Raw genomic sequence first — 11,685 nt, 5'->3', positions numbered from 1 at the left:
TTGGATAATTTGCATAATTGCAGCAGGGTCTGCGCTGTAGAGGTGGTCCTGAGTTATCCAGCACCTGGCCCTGGGGTGATTTAGGGCAGGGAGAATAGTGGCTTCATGTGAGAGTTTGATAAAGGGGATGGTTGGGTGTGTGGGCCCTGGCTTGGTGGTTTGTACATCAAAGGCACACTCGCAGGGCAGTCATTTGCTATCTCCAGGAATCAGTGAGTCCTGATCAATGCCCCCAGTGCTGGCGCATCAAGAATACAGGAAATATGAAAAGATAGCCAATGCAGTGGTATAAACATACAATGGACTATCATTCGGCCTTAAAAAGGAAGGAAATGCTGACACACGCAACAGCATTGGTGGACCTTGAAGGAATTATGCTGAATGAGAAACCAGTCACAAAAGGATAAATACTTATGATTCCACTCATATGAGGTCCCCAGAGTCAAATTCATAGAAACAGGAAGTAGAATGGTGGTTATCAGGGGCCGGGGAAGGGGAGAATGGGGAGCTGCTGTTTAATGGGTACAGAATTCCTGTTGGGGAAGATGAGAAAGTTCTGGAGGTGGATGGTGGTGAAGGTTGCACAACTAGATGCGTGTGTTTAATGCACTGAATGGTTAAAATCGTAAATTTAATGTTGTGTATATTTTACCCAATTAAAAAACCCCATAGTGGTAAAAGACCTCTTTTACACGCGTTAATATATGTGATTCTTTCACTTATTCAGTTATTCTCAGCTGACTCTTTTACACGTAAGTGGGATATTTTCTGAGATTACTAAAATTTTGTTTTGTTCAAACAAAACAACAACACAGTGATTTGCAGAGCTTATTCCTAAGGGTCAGGGTGACCCATCTGATCCAGGGATCCTGGCTGAGATTTTATGTTTTTTCCTCAATGAGGGGATCTTCTGGACACCAGGTAAGGACATGCTGTCACATCCCTCCCACCCCAGCCAGCGCACGTCAGAGCTGGGCTCTGTTCCAGAGGAGAGTAAGATGGCTTGGGCCCAGCAGCTGCCTTTGGAAGACAAAGGACACAGGGTAGATCTGCAAGAAGTATTCGAGAAGGGCCGGATGTGCTAAGGGCTCAAGGAGCCTGTACATAGAGCACAGAGGGAATACAGAGGAGAAATACAGTACTTCCAGGCGGGAGGGCTGGGGAGACCAGCAAGGGGGAGGCACTTGGAAGGGCTCCCAAGATATGGATGCTGGTGCCAGCACTCAGCAATGGGGACAGGGAGGTGCTCTAACTGGGTCACACAACATCTGGGCAGAAAGGCACGCAACCTGCTCAGGGCAGAGGATATCTCAGCGAGGGATGAAGCCGGACAAATGCAGGCTGGAAACAGAGGGACCGAATCCCTGGCTAAGGCCCCTGGGCTTCGTCGGGGAGATTTGGGGACCAATGCACAAGCTTCTGTGGCAGGAATAGTGCAGTCAGAGCAGGGCTGTGAGAGCTTGTTTCCCCATCAAGCACAGAGGAAAAGGGAGGAGGGGCCGATGGTGGACAAAACCTGCCAAATTACACAAACAAGTGTAAACTGAAAACTGTGGCTGCTGTTCGCAGAGAGGGTACAGGTTCACAGGACAAGGTATACAGGGGGCTTTGATGTGGCTGCAGAGGTCACAGGCAGCCCCCCGAGGAAGCCATGCCCAAGCCAAGGGTTGCAGCGTGAGTAGAAATCAACTAAGTGAGGAGGAGAGGCAAGAGGCTCCCAGCAGAAGGAGCAGCATATGCCAAGGCCCTGTGGCAGGATGGAGCATGGGACATTCTGGGAGAAGGGGTGTGGCCAGACCAGAATGAGGGGAGGGGTGGAGAGGTTTGTGGGGTCCTTAAGTAAAAGATGCACTGTCATTTATCTGACCATCACCTCCGGGTGGTCCTGTGGCTTCAGACACCAGCCAGGCCCTGATGGCTCCCAGATGTGTACCTCCAATCCAGGCGCCAAACTCACACCAACTGTCTACTTAACATTGGCACTGGGCTAACAAGCCTCTCAAACTTAACAGGTCCCATCCTCGATCCTCCCCGGGTCTTGCTCCATCTCAGTAATGGCAGCAGCATCCACCTGGATGCAGGTAACCTGGGTGCCATCCTCAAGTCCTCCTTCTCCTCTACCCCCTTGGTTGTGTGCTCAACTGATCCCCTCAGATCCTCTTTCCTGGTTGTGTGCCCCTCCCCCAGCCACTGCGAGCTTCCTTCCTGGGCTGGGACCTGCCATATTTTCTTGCTCCTGGAGCCACTTTAACTGAATACCCCTGTGATTGCACCTTTGTTGGCTTCATCTTCCTTATCCTGCTTCTCCCACTCTCCTAGCTTCTCCTGGTCGCGCTTCCTCAATCAGTCCTTTGCATGTGAGCCCCATCTCACAGTCTGCGTCTATGAGAACACAATCTAAACACCCCTTGTTTACTCTTTTACCAAATCCTGTGGTCTGCCTCTACCACTTTTCCCCATCTCCCTGGACACTCTAAGCTAAACAAGTGCAATGGCCTACTAGCTGCTCTACCTGAGTTCTCTCTTGTCCCCTCCTCTCCTCCACGTTCTCCACCCTAATCACATCACTGCCTGTGGAAAGCCATCTCTCTCCTCTCCGATCAGCGAGGATGGTCTGTTTGGGCTCCTCTGGTGCCCACATGCATGTACACACACACACACACACCAGCTAGGGCAGGGATGAATCGCTCTGACACTGACATTTATTAGCTGTGTGTTCTCAGGCAAATCGCTTACTCTCTCTGTGCCTAGGGTTGCTTATTTGTATAATGGGTTTATTAAAACTTTCTTCAAGAGGTGTTGGAAGGATGTAAAGTACTTGGCACAGTGCCTGGCTCAGAGTAAGTACTGAATAAATATTAGCCAGTTTCCATTCATTCAATTCATCAAGCAAAAATCTATTAAGCACCTGCTGTGTGACAGGCACTGTTCTAGATGCTGGGGACACACCCGTGAAGAAAACAGTAAAGATCCCTGCCCTCTTGGAGCTTACAGTCTAGCAGGGGAGACAGGCAGTAAACAATAATTATAATAAACAAAGAAATGACCTAGTGTGCTGAGGGTGAGGGCGCTGCAGAAGTAAGACAAAGCAGAGCGTGCAGGGGGCATTAGGGTGGTCAGAACGCAATTGTAAGTGGGGTGGTCAAGGCTGGCATCAGCAAAAGGGTGGTGTCAGCAAAGACTTAGAGGTGAGGGAGTAAGGCATGCAGATGTCTGGGAAATGCATTCGAGGCAGAGGGAAGAGCAGTGCAGAGGTCTTGGGTTGAGGAAGAGCAAGGAGACAGGGAGGAGGGGATGAAGTCGTGGGGAGCGGTAGGAGGTACGATTATAGCGTCTATACGCCAGTCTATAAACAGATGATAAAACAGAAACAAATGCATAATTAATATTTTTCCTTTTTGCATATCTTCCAATTTCTTTAATGGGCATTTTAAAACCTGTTTTTTCGCTTTTTTTAAAATAGTTTTTATGTTGTATTCTTTTTTTTTAAAGAGCTTAAAACTTTTTATTGGAATATAATTGCTTTACACTTTTGTACCAGCTTTTGAGGTACACCAAAGTGAATCAGCTGTATTTATACATATATCCCCATATCCCCTCCCTCCCGCGACTCCCTCCCGCTCTCCCTGTCCTGGCCCTCTAAGGCATCACCCATCATTGAGTTGATCTCCCTTTGTTATACAGCAACTTCCCACTAGCTATCTATTTTACAGTTGGTAGTGTATATATGTCTATGCTACTCTCTCACTTCGTCCCAGCTTCCCCTTCGCCCCCCGCTCCCCCAACCCCATGTCCTCCAGTCCATTCTCTGCATCTGCATGCTTATTCTTGCCCTGTCACTGGGTTCATCAGTACCATTTTTTTTTTTTAGATTCCGTATATACGAGTTAGCATACAGTATTTGTTTTTCTCTTTCTGGCTTACTTCACTTTGTATGACAGACTCTAGGTCTATCCACCTCATTACATATAGCTCCATTTCATTCTTTTTTATGGCTGAGTAATATTCCATTGTATGTATGTGCCACATCTTCTTTATCCATTCATCTGTTGATGGGCATTTAGGTTGCTTCCATGTCCTGGCTATTGTAAGTAGTGCTTCAGTGAACATTACGGTACATGTTTCTTTTTGGATTATGGTTTTCTCTGGGTATATGCCCAGTAGTGAGATTACTGGATCATATGGTAGTTCTATTTTTAGTTTTTTAAGGAACCTCCAAACTGTAAAATCTGTTTTTAAAATCTTGCATTTCAAAAGTTTTCAAAGCGTGGAAAAGGACATCTTTTCACAATAAAGAAAGCTCTAGAGTTGTGGGGAGGGAAGGAGCAAAATGTACACTGTCCTTAGACATCTTCCCTTTAGCCCTTTAGAGAATCTACCATCTGGGACTTTTGAGGCGTTAGGATGATGTGGTGAGCTCCCTTGGGTCCTCGGGATCCTGGTTCCCTCCCCCCACCCACAGGCACGCTCTGGCGTCATTTTGGACCCTCATTCTACAGGATCAGCGGTCAAGGACAATGTGACCCAAGTCCACCAGTCAGAGGGCTGGGCCCCCCACTATTTTGTGATTTATCCCTTGACTGCTGGAGGGGGGGGGATGTGGGAGGAAGGCGGGCAGGGGAGATGGGGGAGGGGGGTCAGATTTGGTGGGATTGGGTGTGTATTTGAATGAGGTCACTGAATTTGGGTCTAAGTTAAAAGTTGTGAAGTTCTTTAAATTGTTCCTGTCGTCTCTGGTGCATCTCCATGACGGTTTGTCACCAAAGGAGAGATCCTAAGGGCGTTTGCCTCCAAGAATGCTGTATTTTGCTGGAATTTCAAAACACCTTTGATAATTAAGCACCCTGCACTTCCATCCTCTGCATTCGGAGCCTCTCCAGCCCAAATGTCCACCACGTTCCCATTATAATCCCAACTCTTTACTCTTTGTCCAAAGACTTTTGGTACCTTTCAGATTCCGGTGAATATTACATCACTGCCGGTGTTGGCTGGAGACCTACTGCCTCGGGGACAAGGGCACCTTGGTTCCCTGAATGCCTTTGGCCTTGCCAACCCCGGAGAAGCAACCCTGAGGAGGGAACAGACCTTCATGCATCCACCTCCCTATCCTTCCCTCCTCAGCTGTAAACGGCCCCTGAATCCTTCTGTTTTGTTGTCTCAGGGCCAGGCACCTGTTCTCTCCCATTGAGGCAGGAAAGACAGGACTGGGCCCAGGGACAGCCTTCTCCTGTATAGGCATTAGGCAGAAGGCAAAGCTACCTCCTCGCTTTGCGCTTAATGAGGCCTTGATGCATTGAAGAATGGCATCTAAAACAGAAACTTTGTAGCATCTGAGTAAGAAACTCTGACCAGGAAAACCCTAGCACATGCAATAGAAATGCACAGACTGCTGATGATGCCGTAGGACCTTCCACATGTGGTACCCGGCTCGCAAGGGAAAAGCGCTCTTAAAGTGCACGTACAGTGGCTACAGGAGACAAATGCGCGAGACCGGGGGCTGATGCACCCTGGTGCAATCCAGGCCGCACCTCAAGCCTCCCCTCAATGAATATTCCCACCCCACCCCCCCAGTCAAAAAGACTCCAACCCAGGTAAAGGGCTAAAAATAAGATTAAAAAAAAAAACAAACCTGCTGGGTGCCCCTCACTCGTGAGGATGCACACCTTCTGAGTGTGTCCTTTCCCTTTTGTCTCAATAAACTGCTTCTTTGTTCTCTGCTCCTCAGTCTCAGTGTGGGTCCCCCCCCCCCCCCCACTTTGTGTTCCTTGTCCAAATTCTTTTTGGAGTTGTTGAAAAAGAACCTGGACTTTGGATAAAGCTTTTCCAGTGTTGCCGTGATGGTTGATATGTGTATGTTTCCTTGTTTTCTTGTTTACTCTCTGTCTTCTCACCACACACACACCCAGGCTGCCCACTCTGGGGGGGCAGGAGTCTGACTTCTACCCCACCACACACTGTGCACCACGGCAGGCGCGGCTCTGGATGTGTTTTATGAATGAATAGTCACAGGTATCTTTTCTCACCGGGAAAGTGCCTCTTTCCACCTTTAATCAGGCCCTTCTCAGCCTTTCTCTGTTCCATGTCCTTCTCTAGTGAGCTGGGGTGAACTCCATTGGTACACATGTAATAGGGAAGAAACTTTGTATCCTATTACAAGTTAATCACTAAAGGGATGTTGCCTATAAGCTTAAATTATACCTAATGGCCCATCTCTGAGATCCATGCCTCCCAGGTAACCAGTGTTAAGCTAAAATACCTTTCTTTAGTTCACAGGAAACATCCTGACCAGGGCCGCCTGTGAGTGGCTGCAGGAAGGAAGAAATTAACACATCCCTCCAGAGTCTGGCTGGAACCAGGACTTCACTCCCTCCACTTTTAGTATGAAAGAAGACTGAATTCTAACTCGGGGAAGATGGTTCTTTGGGACACCAGTCCACCATCTTCTAGGTCTGCTGGTTTTCTGAATAAAGTCCCCATCCTTGTCCCAACAACTTGTCTCTCATTTTATTGGCTTATCATGTGGTGAAATAACACAGAGGCTGAGGCTTCCCCGTTGCCCGAGCTGCGGAAGCCGTCCCAAGGGTCCTGTTTGAATAGAAGCCTGACGAGCACTGTTTTTTCCAAGGCTGTGACCCACTTTGCTCTGCAACACAAGCCAAAGCTTTATAAAGCCCCACAGAGGTGGCAAGAGCCTCAGGCAGTCGGAAGTTCTGGTACAACTCACAGTGCCAGCCCAGCTCATGCTCTAAACTCAGTTCTCAGTGAGCAGAACCAGAAATGCGGGCGGCCGGGAGTTCACAGAGGCACTTTGTGTGTGGGTCACAGTGACTGGGTGGGGTCCTGTGATGACCAAGAATCACCACGCCTGCATCCTGAAAGACTTTCAAATGTTCCTGGACTGGACTTCCAATCATTTAAAATCATTATAGGAACTTCCCTGGTGGCACAATGGTTAAGAATCCTCCTGCCATCCCTGGTCCTGGAAGTTCCCACACACTGAGGAGCAACTAAGCCCCTGTGCCACAACTATCGAGCCCACGTGCCACAACTACTGAAGCTCACGTGCCTAGAAGCCCATGCTCCACAACAAAGAGTAGCCCCTGCTTGCCACAAATAGAGAAAGCCCGCCAGCAGCAATGAAGACCCAACGCAGCCAAAAATAAATGAATACATAATTAAATACATAAATAAATACATAAAATGTTTTTTAAATTCCATATTAAAATTTTTTTTAAATAAAATCATTATAAATGTACCATGGTTTTTTTAAAGTTACAGAATTGTTTTCAAAGTTAATTTTTACTAAAAGAGCCTGTTTATAATCATTCAGCACCTAAAAACTAACATCATTTCATATGGTTTTTTTTAATACACACAATTTTTCTGGACTGCAACCATCATGTGAAATGAGGGGAAATCGTATGGAAAGTGTCATGTTCTGATTTTTACTGAGAGTTGGTCACCAGTTTGGGAGCCCATGTCAGCAACAGTAATATCAGCACTTTGATACTTGCGTCACCGATACAGCACACCTGTATATTTGCGTCACGGACACAGCACACCTGTATATTTGCATCACCGACACAGCACACCTGTGTCGGTCAGCAGGTGTCGCTCTCAGGGCCACAGTGCTGGCTTCTCAGGGGCCTGTGGCAACACAGCGGTAGACTAGTTACGGAGAACTAACCAGTTTGCAAAACTGATGGACAGATACGGAAATGGGTGTAGATGTAAATGTGTGTATACATGCACACCTTCCCTAGCTGCTTTATCCACCGACAAGGCCTGGGAGCAATAGCAACCAGCCCGCCCAGTACCCAGAGTGCGGTTTCTCCCCTAACAGGAACCAGGGCTTCGTGGGAAAATGGCCAGTTTCAAGTTAGAGGCAGGAAGAGTACAAAATGAGCCAATAACATCTTTTGTGCCAGAATATAAGGATGTGCTCAGAAACTGATGGGGCCAAATCAGAAGGACAGGGGCGCCAGCTCGGAGGGGCTCCCACTGGCTCTGAGATAACTGAGCACCAGAATAAATAATAACAGATTAGAGCCCATGGGATGAAACAGCTAAAAAGGAATGACTAATTAAATGAGAAAAATACTAGTTACACTAAAATGCTAACTAATAAATGCAGAAGGAATGATGGGATTAAAAATTTATCCCTTGACAACCATCACAGTTATTCATCATTTAGCCTAGAAGTATCAATAGATGCTAAAACCGGTGGGTGAAAGTTTGAAGAGGCAGGGATACTTACAGAGCCTCAGGGTTCTTCCCCACAAAACACAAAATTTCAAAGGGAAAAAGAATGCCTCTACAGTAGGGACGCCTGGCAATTACCACGTTACTCAAGTGATCAAAGTCACAATGTCACATCACCGGTCATGGGACAAATTCAAGTTGTGTTCTCTCTGATCAGCTGCAAAGAGGAAAACATAACACAAGGTCTGCGATATTCCAGCCAAAAATGCATAACCTGAATCTAATCAAAAGGAAACATTAAACAAACCCGACTGGAGGGACATTCTACAAAATAGCTGACCTCTACTCTTGGAAAGTGTCAAGGTCATGGACATCAAGGAAAGACTGAGAAACTGCCACAGATGGAAGGAGACTAAAGAGGCCAGACAGCTAAATACATCTTGTGATCCTGGATTGGATCCTACGGCTATAAAGGGCGTTACTGGAAAATCATCAAAACTTAAAAGGGGGGTTCTGTTGATTAGATGGCAATAACATGTGAGTTTTTTAACATCCGGATTCTGATGGTGTCTTGTAGTTATGCAGGAGAATGTCCTCGTCTGCAGGAAATATACTATAAACTATCTGAGATCATGGGGCATCAGATTGGCAATGTACTCTCAAATGGTTCAGAGGGGGAGAAAAGCTATTTGTACTATTTGTATAATTTTCTGTAAGTACAAAATCATTTCAAAATTAAGATTATCTTTAGCATTAACAAGTAAGAAGAAATGATGAACAAAGAAATTGGTAATTATGTGGGCAAATCCAAATATTGACTATGAAACAATAATAATAATGTTTAATTTTAGAAGTTAAAATACCAGACAACAATAGTATATGAGTTGGGGACTTCCCTGGTGATGCAGGGGTTAAGAATTCGCCTGCCAAAGCAGGGGACACGAGTTCAAGCCCTGGTCTGGGAAGATCCCACATGCCACAGAGCAAGTAAGCCCATGTGCCAAAACTACTGAGCCTGCGTGCCACAACTACTGAACTTTTGTGCCATAGCTGTTGAGGGCTGCATGCCTAGAGAATGTGCTCGGCAACAAGAGAAGTCACCACAAAGGAGAAGCCCGCGCACTGCAACCAAGAGTAGCCCCCACTCACTGCACCGAGAGAAAGCCTGCACGCAGCAATGAAGATGCAACACAGCCAAAATACATAAATATAAAATAAAATAAAATGAAATAAAATAAAACAAAATACACACTCGTCACAATGTGTATGTGTGTATGTATATATACATAAAGAAAATCTTGATATCTTAAAAGTAGAGGATTTAAGACCACATCTTCTAAACATGATCCAAAATGATTAGGAAAAGTTAATACAGAGATGATCCCAAAAAGGTTCATGACTTTGAGACATGTTCCTAGCTTACACTTAGCTCAAAGAAGAAATGAAAAACCAGTGGCATACTATCTTGAAAGCAAAGAAAAAGCAGACATTTCATCCCCAATCTATATGAATCCTCAAAAAAATGACACTCAGAGGGAAGTTTATCACTTTAAATGCTTTTGCTATTAAAGTAGAAAGATGGAGAGTAAAAGAATTAATATCTTATATTCATTATGATAAATTAGGAAAGGAAAACAAAATTATCAAAAAGAAACGGAGAGAGGAGGAATTCCCTGATGGTCCAGTGGTTAGGATTCTGGGCTTTTACTTGCTGAGGGCCTGGGTTGGGTCCCTGGTCATGGAACTAAGATCCCCGGAAGCACATGGTGGCGGCCAAGAAAAAGAGAAACGAAGAGAGGAAATTAACAAAGGTGAAAAGTGCCGTTGATGGAGGGAGGAGCAGGAGGCCACTCAGTGCAGGGTTTGAGGATGGTCCAGATATTTGCATCCATCCTTGGGGCCCAGGGAAGCCACTGAGCAAGGCAATGTGATCAGAAAGCCTGCAGGGTGGAGGGTGGATGAAGGAGGGGGCAGAGAGGAACACACAAGGGTACAGATTGGCCCAAGCAAGTCAGATCACACGGATGGTGGAGGAGAGGGTATGCCAGGGGGCACTGACGGCCCTTCTCCAGAAAGACTCCCCCGAGGATCGGATTTAGCAGGAATCAGGTGGGATCCTGAACGTGTATTTTTCAACAAGATCCCTCACAGGATTCCATCAGAGCCACGAATTACTAAATTTACACAAATTACTACACAGCTATTATTAACTGGAACATAGACGGTGGTAGAACACGAAACAGAGCAGTCAGAGGAATCGCAGGAACCAGGGCCCCGTGGATTTGTTTGAGCAACGTGAGTGTGAGAGTGTGTGTATGTTTGTGCGTGTGGGCAATATGTGTGTGTGTGTGTGTGTGTGTGTGTGTGTGTGTGTGTGTGCGCGCGCGCGCGCGCACGTGTGTAGTTTCCAGGAGATGATCAAAGAATGAACACCCACCAAGGGCCTTAGTCATTAAGCAGAAATGTAACCATCATTTTTGAAAACACACGGGTCTCTGGATGTATTAATCAGATGCCCCAGTGTCCAATACTGGTCAGTATGAGGGCGAAGTAAGACCCAGCATCAAAGCGCCATGGTGAGGTGACAGGAAAGGACGAGCGTCAGAGGAGACGTCTCTGTGACCCTAAAATCTGCAGGGCCACGGGCTCACTCTGAGTCACTGCGAATAGCGATTTGGCCTCACCATCTTGGGATAAACCCTGGGGTGCAGCCCTGGAACCCCCGAGTAGGGGCGGCCAACCCCAGTGGACACCAGGAGGTTGTCGGGCCCTCTGACTGAGGTCGTTCGGGGAAAGAGCTCCATCCATTCTTCCCCCTCGACATCCGGTGGTTCCTTCCGGGGCTGTGTTTATTAATGGAAGTCTCCTAAATGGCTGAAGCTGAGCTGAAGGCCTAAAACCTGCACAGCCCTTCAGCCCTGAGACCCTGCTCTGGCTGATGGCCACGAGTATCCATGGCAACCATGGTGGACCACAGAGGAGGGTGCTGACCTCCCTGGGAGCAAACCCAACCGGAACTTGGATCCCGCTTGTGTGGGGCGCCCCCACGTGGTCAATTATGGCAGAGGCGCGTGGCTGTCTGGGAGACCAAGACATTGGATTTTAGGAAAGTGGCCAAAGCTGGGCTTTTCCTGAGCACGCGGCCGAGGGGAAGTGAGTTTGCCACACTGCAGATCCCCTCCCTGCCCCACCTTGGCATCTAGCAGTGAGTCATTCTCTGTCTTTGTTCGTGCATCCTCTACTCTCTGGGCCCAGGGGACCCAGGGGTGACAAGACTCATCAAGCCCCCACCCTGGAGGAAAGTGTATGACATCTGAGTGAGTGTGTCTCGTTCGCTGGGGTGAAACCATTCAAGTAGTCATTTTACATTTTTATCGTAAAACAAAAACAGAGAGTTTCTGGCGTAGCATGAACAATGCATAAGAATTTTTCAGGTAAAACAGATGTTCAAGTAATTTTACACTTGGGAGGGTCATTTCCAGC

This window comes from Hippopotamus amphibius, chromosome 3, assembly GCF_030028045.1.
Source record: "Hippopotamus amphibius kiboko isolate mHipAmp2 chromosome 3, mHipAmp2.hap2, whole genome shotgun sequence".
NCBI classification, from domain to species: domain Eukaryota; kingdom Metazoa; phylum Chordata; class Mammalia; order Artiodactyla; family Hippopotamidae; genus Hippopotamus; species Hippopotamus amphibius.
Note: the sequence above shows the minus strand (reverse complement) of the source record.